At 49.3% G+C, this 12,206-nt stretch overlaps 1 pseudogene; it reads left to right on the top strand.

The window, feature by feature from the left end:
* Window positions 1-51: 51 nt before the first annotated feature.
* LOC107710823 (uncharacterized) lies at window positions 52-9,169 on the top strand (annotated as a pseudogene).
* Window positions 9,170-12,206: the final 3,037 nt, after the last annotated feature.

Genomic DNA, 12,206 nt, shown 5'->3' with positions numbered 1-12,206 from the left:
GTGGTACGCGGGGTAGGAGTCAATCTGTACCATTGGTAAGTGGAATCCAATATGGGGTTCGAGGAGGGTCAGGTTTGGATCATGGAGATCAATCGTTTGAGTTAAGTGAACTGCGGGAAGTGCTGCGTCAGCAACAACGACAGATAGACCAGCTTACCCAAGCCTTGGCGCGTAATCAAAATATGTATTCACGTGATCGCTCTCCCCGTTCGAATCCTATAATTTGTAGGAGGTGTCAACAACCCGGACATATTGCTCGAAATTGTAATGGGGCACGTCGTCCCCCCTGCCATCCGTCACAAATAGCTGGTCCCACCTCCGGCGAAGCTAGGTCCGTATCTGCTCCCCAATTGTCGGAAAACTAGTTCCCGCCGGGCTGTTGAGCCACAGTCCGGTAGGGGATGTGTGTGGCTCTCATGTTTTTAATGGTAACCGGTTAGTGTCTCGTTTGGTTTCCTCATGTCCACACTTGGTGGTTAATGTGGGAGGGGTTCCCGTATCTTGTCTGCTTGATACTGGGTCCATGGTTTCAACCATTACAGAGAGCTGTTTTCGGCTCCAGTTTGAACCATTTGGAATTAGATATCGAACTTTGCGGTAAATTGATTCAGGATTGTGGTGTGCTGGTGGTCCGAGATCCTCCTGGTGGCAGCCCTGATATCCCTGGTGTTCTGGGAATGAATGTGCTTAGTCGCTGTTATCAGGAGCTTTTCGGCCATCATGGGTCTACGCTGTTCGAATCGCCGTCTGTAAAGCAGGATTCCAAGATTATTCAGGCATTACAGGAATGTCAAAGGGCTGTTCGTGCTTCGGATCGTGGTAGTAAGGTGAAGGTAAGGGGGCGTAGTGCGTGTCGAGTTTCAAGTGGCGCTATTAAATTCGTAGCAGCTACGTGTTCTGCCCAGTATATGGGTAGCACAGTGCTGTTTGAGCCCCCAGAGACCGGTTTGCCCGCGGGTTCATTGGCCCCTTCTTCCTTGGTACAAGTAACCGGGGGTACAGTTTATGTACCAATAGTTAACGTTGGGACCGTTGATGTAGTGCTGTACCCCACTACTGTAATCGGTACATTGCGGGAGGTGTATCTGGTGGACCTACCTGTCGGGTTGACTGAAGTCCCCTCAGTGAATGTTCGGGTAGTATCTTGCAGCGTTTCTGCCACCTCTATGTCCGAGCAGATTAATTCAGTTGAATTGGGAGCATTAACGGAAGAAGAACTGAATCGGGTTAGAGCCCTTCTCTGGGAGTTTCAAGATGTGTTCTCCGCTCATGAAGGAGATTTAGGATGTACTAACCTCCTGTCGCATGAGATCCCCCTCACAGATAATATCCCGGTCCGACAGCGATACAGGCGTATTCCACAGTCAGAATACGAGCTGGCAAAGACTCATATTAGTCAGTTGCTAGATTCACAGATCATTCGAGAGAGTTGCAGTCCATATGCCTCTCCGATTGTGTTAGTTAAGAAAAAAGACTGTGGTCTTCAGATGTGTGTTGACTACCGCCAACTTAACTCTAAGACCCGCAAAGATGCCTTCCCGTTGCCTCGGACTGAGGAAACGTTGGACTCCTTGGTAGGTGCCCGTTGGTTTTCTACACTAGATCTGACCAGCGGGTACAACCAAGTCCCAGTTTTTGAACCCGATCGTCCCAAGACCGCCTTTTGTACGCCCTTTGGGCTTTTTGAATGGAACCGTATGCCTTTTGGCCTGTGTAATGCACCAAGTACGTTCCAGCGGTTGATGAAACGGCTTTTTGGCGACCAAAGGCATCAGTCAGTCTTGTTATACCTTGATGACATTATTGTGTTCTCTTCATCTGTGCAGCAACATGTGCAGCGTCTGAGGGTAGTGTTGGGTCGTTTAAAAACTGAGGGACTTAAGGTAAAACTGGAGAAGTACGCGTTTTTCCGGGAAGAGGTTAGCTATCTTGGGCATGTTATCTCCTCGCAGGGGGTAGCGAAGGACCCAAAGAAAATCGAGGCTGTAGTCCAGTGGCCTCGCCCTACAATGGTGTCAGAGCTGTGAACCTTTTTGGGTTTTGCCAGCTATTATAGGCGCTTTGTGGAGGGGTTTGCCAAATTGGCAGCCCCATTGCACAAAGTAGTGGCAGAGTTGACGGGAGGTAAGTCTAGGAAGCGTGGTCAGGATGTAACTGCAGTGTGGTCAGAGCAGTGTGAGGAAGCGTTTCAAAACTTGAAGTGCCCTCACTACAGCGCCTGTGTTAGCTTATGCAGATTTTACCCGGCCTTTTATCCTAGAGGTTGATGCCAGTCATGTTGGCCTGGGGGCAGTACTCTCACAGGAATTTGACGGTAAAGTTAGACCTGTCGCTTATGCGAGCCGAAGCCTCAGATCAGCTGAGCGTAATACTGCCACTTATAGTTCTATGCGCCTAGAATTTTTGGCCCTTAAGTGGGCTATGGCCGAAAAGTTTCGAGAGCACTTGCTTGGCCATAAGTGCCTGGTACGTACTGATAACAACCCATTAAGTAATTTGGCTACAGCCAAGATTGGGGCTACTGAACAACGGTGGGCTGCTGAGTTGGCAGTCTTTTACTTCAAGATCCAGTATAAATCGGGTAAGGACAATCAGAATGCCGATGCACTTTCTCGGCTGCATATGGTTGGTCCTGGGGGAGAGAGTAACTGCTCATTAGTAGTAGTAGTTCCAGAGTTGTTAAGGCGAGTTGCGGCCATAGACTCAGGGGTGGTTACTACGCAGGCTGCTATACAGACTTGGCCTAGTCGTTCTGTATCTGATATGATTGCCTTGCCGGTGGCAGACCCGGTTACAGGGGTAGTGAGAGAGTTCTGGCAGCAGGGACAATGCCCGGAGCCCCGAGTGTGGCGGCAGTTGTCTAAGCCGGTTGTTATGCTCCTACGACAATGGGACCGACTGACCGAGCTGGGGGGTTTTTTACACCGGAAAGTCTTTCATCCTGATGGAGGGGAGGCAGTGTTTCAGCTGCTGCTGCCAGTGGAATTGCACTCTGAAGTGCTGGTCCAATTGCACCAGCACCACGGACATCAAGATGTAGAACGCACCCTTGAGTTAGTGCGACAGCGTTGCTACTGGCCCGGCATGTCGGCTAAGGTGGCTCGCTGGGTTCGAGAGTGTGAGCGGTGCCAACTAGCTAAGGAAGCGGCACCGATTGCAAGAAGTTATATGGGGCATCTGTTGGCTTCCTGCCCAAATGAGATTGTGGCTATTGATTTTACCATCTTGGAGCCGTCTCGTTCTGGGCAGGAGAATGTGATGGTGATGACTGACGTGTTCAGTAAATTCACTGTGGCAGTGCCTACCAAGGACCAGTAGGCTGAGACTGTGGCCTGTGTTTTGGTGAATGAGTGGTTTTTCAGGTTTGGGGTTCCTGGTCGGATTCATTCCGACCAGGGCCGCAACTTTGAATCCCAGTTGATACAGCAGTTGTGCTGTCTCTATCAGGTGGGTAAGTCTCACAGCACTCCTTACCATCCGGCTGGTAACGGCCAATGTGAGAGGTTCAATCGAACCTTACACAATTTGCTGCGAACTCTGCCCCCTGAGAGAAAGAGAGACTGGGCATCTTGCTTGGCGCAAGTGCTGTTTTTTTATAATACCACTCCACACCAGGCCACGGGAGAATCCCCATATTTCCTCATGTTTGGGCGGGAGCCCAGATTGGCCATTGACTTTTTGCTTGGCAGAGTGCGAGATCCAGTGGCAGGAAGAGTTCATCAGTGGGTGGAGGAGCACCAGGCACGTCTAAAGGTTGCCTTTGAGGGTGCTCGAGGTAGGTTGCAAGTTGCCGCAAACCGACGTAAGGTAGAACATGATCGGCGGGTTAGGGAACTGCCTTTGAGGGAAGGTCAGTTGGTTTACCTGCGCGATCACGGTGTGCGAGGTCGTCATAAGATTCATGACCTGTGGAATTCGGCTGTATATCAGGTGGTTAAGGCCCCACAGGTGGGTGGATCAGTGTATACAGTAGCTCCAGTGGGCGACCTGGAGAAGGTACGTCATGCCCATCGGTCCTCCTTGAAACCCCGAGTCCAGGGTGGGGTGGTACTGGAGGATCCTGAGATTTGGGTTGAGTTGCCAGTTGAGGGGACAACCGAGGAAGAGTTAGTAGATGGAGACTTAGCTTATGTGGTATCTGCAATTCCTCCAGTAGCCCGGGAGGGTCCGGTGGTGAGTAAGTCTCCTTCGGGAGCGATAGATGCTGCTGTGTCCCGTGTGGATGAGGCAGTTGGGAATGCACCGACAGAGGCCAGTGGTAGTGGTATAAGCTCTTTGTCAGTACCGGGACCCACTTCAGGGGTTCCGCATGGTCAGTCTGGGGTAACCCTGCATCGAACAGGAAGAGTGGGGGTCAGACAACACCCTAATGTGCATCATTTGCCGCGAGCGGTAGGAGGAAGGGATGTGGGGCCTAACAGTCCTTTTGCGTCAGGATCCAATGCTGTTAGGGCCTTATTTAGACCTTGGTGTTAGTTTGTCGTGGGGCGGTATCATTGGTAGCTTTGATTCTTCGTCGGGACGACGATTAAAAAAATGGGGGTAGATTGTAGCCGGTGATAGTAGTTTTCTCCACCAATTAGTGGAACGAAGGGGCGTGTTGTTGTTTCACGTGTCGTATTTGGCCTATAAAGGCAGTGGTGGGTGTTTTAGGAGTAAACGTCTATCAGTCACGAGTGACGTCATCTGATTTCCGGCGTGGCGTGGAAGTGAGTAAATGGTAAGGAGTTGTTTATCGTGGTTGTACCTTAAAATGGTTGTATCAATTGGGGTTTTATGGACTCGTTTCTTCTTAGTGTGGACTGAGGAATCCTGCGTCACATTGTTGCAAACGTGTGTTGTATGGGATTGGGTTTACGATGTGGAGTTTCCGGTGTACTGCGAGCTGTATAAAACGGTAAGTTGTTTTTTAAATTATGGCTTTGTTCTGCTATTTAGTGACTAGGTTGGTCATTACGAGTCTGTTTTTATTTGTTTTAGTTAAAAAAACAAAACATAAGGGGAGGGCACGGCACTGAGAGACATTGCAGTGGGTTTCTCGTCGGGGCGTCGTTGGCTGCACGCTCCTACACGGATACCGGCGTTGCTGTTTCCCGTGCAGCAGTGAGGTGCAGACAGCCTCGTCATACGGGACGGTGCTTATTAAAACTGCCAGACCGGTGGTTTTGAGTTTGTGAAATAGAACTAGTGTGTTGCAGAGCTGTTTTATTTTATGCGACGACCAGTGTGTTTACTGCAGTATTGGCCACTTGGAATATCAGCTGAGCGGAATCTTGGCTTGCTGCAGTTTATTGATTGCTGTGTATTGCTTCACTCCCAGGTCTTGGATGACCAACCAAAAGTCGCCACCATGTTTTGTGTTTTTTTTTTGTATTTTAAGGTTTATGAATGTAACTGTTGTTTTGGTTTAATTTTGTTTATTGTAATTTTTTGTTCCTGTTGATTTAGCTCTTTGTGAATTTATTACTATTTGAATTTATATATATATATATTTTTTTTTTTTCCCTTTTCTGTTGATTTAAGGTTGTGAGTTTATTGCTACTGGCAATTGTATGGTTGAGGTTTGTTGGTTTGTTTGTTTTTTCTTTGTGGCTTTTGTTTTTTTATTATTCAATTGTCCATTTTATAAGAATTGGGAGAGTGTGTGTGAGTAATCTAGTGTGTAACTCCAGGAGTTGGGGCAACCAGTGATTTGTTTGAGGGGAAGCCTCCATTTTCTGCTTGGTGGTGGTTTATTCTTCGTGCGGTGTCCAACACTTGGGGTGCTGTGGAATGCAAGTGCACGTGGGTCTGCTGTGCGGTTGTTTTTTTGTTTAGGTGGACTAGGCCCCAGCCCTGGAGTGGAGGTAGAATTTTTTGTATGTTGTAAATTGATTTTCTTTTTTTTTTTTTGCATTTTTGTTACTTACTGATTTTCAATAAAGTGTTTATATTTCATCTGTCTCGAACCTGTGAGCCTTTTGGTGATTTTGTAACAGGCGATTCCCCGGTAGATTAGCCTCTGGGGTGGCGTAGTCGGGTATTTTAGAGGTGCTTGTTAAGTCTACCTCTGGGGAGGGTTATTGAGATAAGTAAATCTTCCCCTGGTTCTAATCTTTAATTGCTCTTGTTAGTACTCCCTGAGAGTAACCAGTGCGTGCGCCACATTAGCATTATTGTGATGAGACTGAGGACTAGCCATCTCAGTCTTTTGCATATGAAAAACATACTGCATTTTAGATCGCTCGTTTCTCCCTGCCCTCGCTATAATAAGGGGTGGGGATGCACGCGATTTATGTGTGGTTTGTTTTAGAGTGGAGCACGCACAGTCAGCTGTCGAGGTGGCTAGCTGTGTTCATTCATAAATTGTACAAGTGAAAATGCATTACCTTAGATGTTTAGCTCTGCTCCCGCTGGCGTTTCTTTTCCAGGGAAGAAAGTTTTATGCAATGTAGAATTGAGTGGCTCGTGCGTTGCCAAGGCAAAATAATGCAGCAAAATAATGCCGGGGGAAACTGTGAGCAGACAGGAGGTTCCTTATTTTCTGTCTTTCCCCCAAATGCGTGCAAATGTATAAATGTGTTTGCTGACTGTTATTCACGATTCTTTTATATTGCATCTTATATTATAATCAGACTGTGTTGACTGGTTTGGCGGGCTCCCCTTTCTCCTCCCTCACTCTCTAATACAGCACTCTCTTGGGATATAAAATTCTCGAGTGAGAGCACGGTGTTTACCTCTTTTCCTCCGAGGAGGTTGATGTGGTCAGAATGTCATTACTAGACTTTTGAGGAGTTGGTGGAGATTGTAACTAAAAGCGTGCCATAGCATTCTATCACAACCTCCATGTCGGGACCTACCGGTTTTCCCTGTCTTCCCTGTCACATTTTCCAATGCTGGACACAGGTCTCAGGGGCTGTTGGGCTGGAGCAGCCCCAGCCTTGTTCCAGCTCCTCATTCGGGGAGTATCGCTTCTCGTACTTCCTCCCGGCACTCCCACCTGAAGGCTTCTAAGCAAGAGGCGGATCTGCGGACCATCATTCTCGCTAGAAAGTCTTCGACTAAAATGTCCTGATGCCTATTGCCCAGGACTTCTGCGGGCGGGCCCCTCTGGGGAAGAGCGGTGTACACCTCATCATACGGTGCCCGTCTTTCCTCATTGCCCTCAGGAGATCAGTCTGTCAACCTTGCCACACTCGGTGCTTCAGGGCACAGCGGTCTCCAGCAAGCACATCTCTCAGCATCCCCCCGGAAACGTAGCGGCCCTGAGAGGTTCGCTACCTCCAGGAGGTCTTTAGAGCAGCTAGATCGGCCGTCTCCTGCCGGTCCTCCGCTTCAGGGCACCAAGCTAGCCGCTCTAAATACATCAGAGGCCAGTCTCAAGAGACTGGTTCCCTTAGTAGATCATCTGGCAGCGTGGAAGCTTCTACCAAATGTGTCTCATTGGGTCCTGCACACTGTAGAAAGAAGCTACAAGATTCAGTTTGGGTCTTGTTCGCCTCTATTCAACAGGGTGTTTCCCACTCTGGTGGGCCCCGAGCGAGTCTGCTCGGGACCCACCAGAGTGGGAAACAGCCCGTTGGCATGGAACAAGAAGAAGACACATTCTTGAGGAAGGAGGCCATCAAGGTGGTCCCTCCTCTCGACCGAGAGTCCGGGTTCTACAGCCGGTACTTTGTCGTTCTGAAGAAGGATGGGGGGTTACGTCCGATTCTAGATCTGCATTTGTTGAACCGCTCAGTGATGCGACTCAAGTTCAAAATGTTAACGATCAAACAGGTCGTGTCTCAAATCAGGTCCGAGGACTGGTTTGTGACGATAGATCTGAAAGACGCATACTTCCACATATCCATCCATGGTCTGGCACTCTCTCATGAAAGAGATGGGGTTAACTCATGCGTTCATTGCGAGCGTATGAGCATGACTTCGCTGCAATCTGGCCTCTCTCTCCTCACGGGGAACGGAGGGGCACCCTCTGTCTCTACCCATCCTGGTTTCCCTGTCACGAGCAGGGGACTGCCAGCTAGAGTTCTGGGAGATCTGAGGGTCACAGTGAGAGCTTCTTCGCCGGGCATGTCCCCGCGGACCTCTCACTCCTCCCACAGCGAATGTCCCGTGCGGCTCCCGAGTGATTTCTCTGGCCCGGCTCTTGACGGTCTCAGCATTTCATTCAGTGCACCGCCGGAGGATCAGCTGTCGATTGCAGCATCGGGGGATGGGCTATCGTCCTCCGAGGATGAAGATTCGGCGGGGCTGCCCCCCTCGGGTGTTGTCGCCACCGCTGAATCGGACCCCAAGTTGACGGCCATGCTTTCCCGGGCAGCCGTAAGTGTCGGGCTGGAGGTGAATACACCGCCCAGTCCCAAGCCCTGGTGGCTGGATGATTGGTTTCTTGGCGCGGCTCACAACCGCACCTTGCGCTGGTGCCTTTTTTCCTGGAGGTGCATGAGGAGCTGATGAAGTCGTGGAAGGCCCCTTTTTCGGCCAGAAGCCGCTCGTCTCTCTCCTCTGTCCTCACTACCCTCGATGGCGGGGCGGCTAGGGGGTTCGTAGACATTCCCCAGGTGGAGAGAGCGGTTGGGGTGCACCTGTGCACGCAAAATGGCGCCACTTGGAGGAATCATCCGCGTCTCCCAACCAAAGACTGTAAGCTAACGGCCGTCCTTCCCTTCAGGCTGTCCCTGTCCCTACATGTCTTTAAGAAGGTCACAGAGGGCGCCCTTGCCCCGTTGTGGGTATTAATTGGGCATCAGGATCCTCAACTAGCTCGACGACTGTCTCATCATGGGCCGGTCACGAGAGCAGTTGTGCGATCACAGGGACCTGGTGCTCCGGCACCTCAGCCAGTTGGGGCTTCGGGTCAACTGGAAAAAGAGCAAACTCTCCCCCATGCAGAAGATCTCTTTTCCCAGTATGGAGTTAGACTTGGTGAGTATGACAGAGCGTCTCACCAACGAGCGCGCCCAGTCAGTTCCTTCAGTGGCAGCAATGTGGTATCTCTGAAACACTTTCAGAGGCTCCTGGAGCATATGACATCTGCAACCGCAGTCACGCCGCTCAGATTGCTTCATATGAGACCACTTCAGCACTGGTTATGCTCCCGAATCCCGAGATGGGCATGGCGTCATGGTACACATCGTGTGACCATCACAACGGAGTGTCGCCGCCTATTATGCATTTCCCCCATTGAGCCTTCTCGCACAGACACTGTGCAAGGTCAAGGAGGACGAGGAACAGGTCTTGCTGGTTGCGCCTTACTGGCCCACTCGGACCTGGTTTTTGGAACTCATAGTCCTCGGGACAGCCCCTCCCTGGCGCATCCCTCTGAAGAAGGACCTCCTTTCTCAGTGGCTCGGCACCATATGGCACCTGCGTCCAGATCTCTGGGACCTCCATGTGTGGCTCCTGGACAGAACACGGCAGACTTAAGTGATCTGCCACCGGTGATGGTAAACACGATCACTCAGGCTAGAGCTCCCTCGACGAGGCAAGCCTATGCTCTGAAGTGGAGTCTGTTCGTGAAATGGTGTTCTTCTCGCCGAGAAGACCACCGAAAATGCACGATTGGAGTAGTGCTTTCTTTCCTGCAAGAAATGTTGGAAAGAGTAGGCTGTCACCCTCCACCTTGAAAGTGTATGTGGCTGCTATCGCAGCACATCCCGATGCAGTGGACGGCCGGTCCCTGGGAAAGCACGATCTCATCGTCAGGTTCCTGAGGGGTGCCAGAAGGTTGAATCCTCCTAGGCCACCCCTGGTGCCTTCCTGGGATTTCTCTACTGTCCTGGCTGGCCTTCAGAGGGATCCCTTTGAGACACTGGGCTCAGTTGAGCTTAAGTTCATGTCTGCTAAGACAGCGTCCCTGACCGCACTCACTTCCATGAAGAGGGTCGGGGACCTCCAAGCATTTTCAGTGAGCGAAGAGTGCCTTGTGTTCGGGCCGGCCTACTCTCACGTTGTTCTGAGACCCCGGCCTGGATACGTGCCCAAGGTTCCCAGCATGCCCTTTCGCGATTAGGTGGTGAACCTTCAAGCACTGCCCTCGGAGGAGGCAGATCCAGCCTTGGCGTTGCTGTGTCCCGTAAGAGCGTTGCACATATACGTGGACCGCACCCGGAGCTTCAGAAGCTCTGAGCAGCTCTTTGTCTGCTACGGAGGTTAGCAGAAAGGGAAGGCTGTCTCCACTGGATAGTGGATGCCATCGCCTTGGCCTACCAATCCCAAGGCGAGCCGTACCCCCTGGGGGTGAGGGTTCACTCCACACGGAGTGTTACCTCCTTCTATGCGCTGGCGCATGGCACTTCTCTGGCAGACATCTGTAGAGCTGCAGGCTGGGCAACACCAAACACCTTTGCAAGATTTTACAGTCTCCGCATTGAGCTGGTTTCTTCCTGTGTGTTGGGTAACAGGTAAGTGGCGGGAAGAGCCGGCTGGTGTCACACTTTCTGCACCATTCCCCCTCACACGGGGATGCGAGTGCCTTTTCCTCCTCCAGTAAGTTCCCCGTTCGGTGAACCCTGGTTGAGTATCCTCCAGCATCCCTGGCAGTCAGACTGAGCGGAGCAGTCTGAGGCCAGGCCCAGTATCGGTGTTAGCTTGCCCGGGTTTCCGGTCAGCCCCTTTACTAGGCTAGGTGTCTATATGGCTTGATTCCCTGCAGGCGATCCCAGATGTGTATTCTTCCACGGTAAGGTTTCCCTCTCGGTGAACCCGTATCTTCCCTTTGACAGACCACTCTGTCAGTCTTTGCTGGCAGCCATTCTTCCCTACTCCTAGGTAGGACCTGCCTCAGAGACCCATTCCATATGTAGTACTGCCCCAGGCCTGGGTCAGTCCATATCAGTGTCTCCACATGATACCTCCTTACTGGCAGGATGTGGTCTCCTTAGCACCCTTCTCCGGAAGGGTGAGCTTCTCTGCGGACGCCAAGGTCAGCGAATTTGCGCTGGGTCGTTGGGAATGTTATGACCTTTGCGTAGCATTTGTCTGACACGCGGCTGCTTGTCAACATTTGCAGCGCTAGAGGGTTGTGATGGGGTTCAGGTTGTTGCACTTTCCATGGACCCCCTATGTCATCACAACATTACTCGTAGTGACCGACAGATATGTCCGTTATGTCCCCATGCCACAACCTCGAACCATCGCTGGTTGCCAGGGACACGTTCTCGGCTCCTCAGCATAAAACTTGAATGAGTGGATGCACCTGTCGCCTATTTATACCCGTATGCACGGGGAGTGGCTCAGGTATGCAAAATCCACTAGCCAAAATTCATTGGCGTTTTCTCTGAAAGTCAGAGCGGATTGGGGCTCTCAAGTAAACCCCCTATGTCGTCATGATATAACGTCTCCGTTCCCTCCATCAGGGAACGAGGGTTACGTACGTAACCGAGACATTACATGCGTAATCTGGGACGTTTTTACACAAGATGAAACTAAACAGCCTTAGTTGAATTAACATACAACCTTAAGTTTATGCAGTAGACAAATCAAGTTTACATTAGTAGTCTTTACTCAAAATCATTAGTTGACATCAATTATTATTATTATTTGGAGTATAGGTTGTGTAAAATAACTATTTCAAGTTACAACTACAAATATATATATTAGCATTAACAAATGTTTTAAGTAATGATAAATGTTATATTTATGTAATGCCATGTAATTAGGCATAGATTTTGAGATTTATTGTATTATTGTATTCTGTTTCAAATAAATTGGAAAAAGCAACTTTTAGCAACTTTTGATAAGTGACTCTGAGGATAAAAAGGCACACATTTTTCCATCTAAAATACACAAAAAGAGGAAACCAAAGATACCTAGCAGTACACACATCATGTGTATTAAGTTTCCTGTTATTTGCAATTGTTCAATTTAATAATAATAATAATAATTAGAATAATAATTAGAATAATTGTTCATTCATGTTACACCTTGTTAGTAGCTTGTACCTGCGATTGTTGATCAGTTAGTACACTAAGAAAAATATGTAGAAAAATGGAAAAAGTACTAGTAATTTTCCAGGACATATCCATTTTTAATTATCCGTTGTAACCCTGTTACCTGAAAGCACAAAATAAAATGTATAATTTAAAATGCAGGTAAAAAACCTTTGAAAAAATCAATACATAATGTTAACATAGAAGATTGTGCCCTATTTTTACAGATTTGTCTTAGAGTGTAGCATACTAAGTAACTAATACATTGCTTCAAACTATAATTGTTCAGAATGT

Source organism: Sinocyclocheilus rhinocerous, unplaced genomic scaffold (assembly GCF_001515625.1).
Source record: "Sinocyclocheilus rhinocerous isolate Xijiao unplaced genomic scaffold, SAMN03320098_v1.1 scaffold1198, whole genome shotgun sequence".
In the NCBI taxonomy this organism is placed as follows: Eukaryota; Metazoa; Chordata; class Actinopteri; order Cypriniformes; family Cyprinidae; genus Sinocyclocheilus; species Sinocyclocheilus rhinocerous.
The sequence above is the reverse complement of the archived record's forward strand: the minus strand, read 5'-3'. Positions and strand labels throughout refer to the sequence as shown.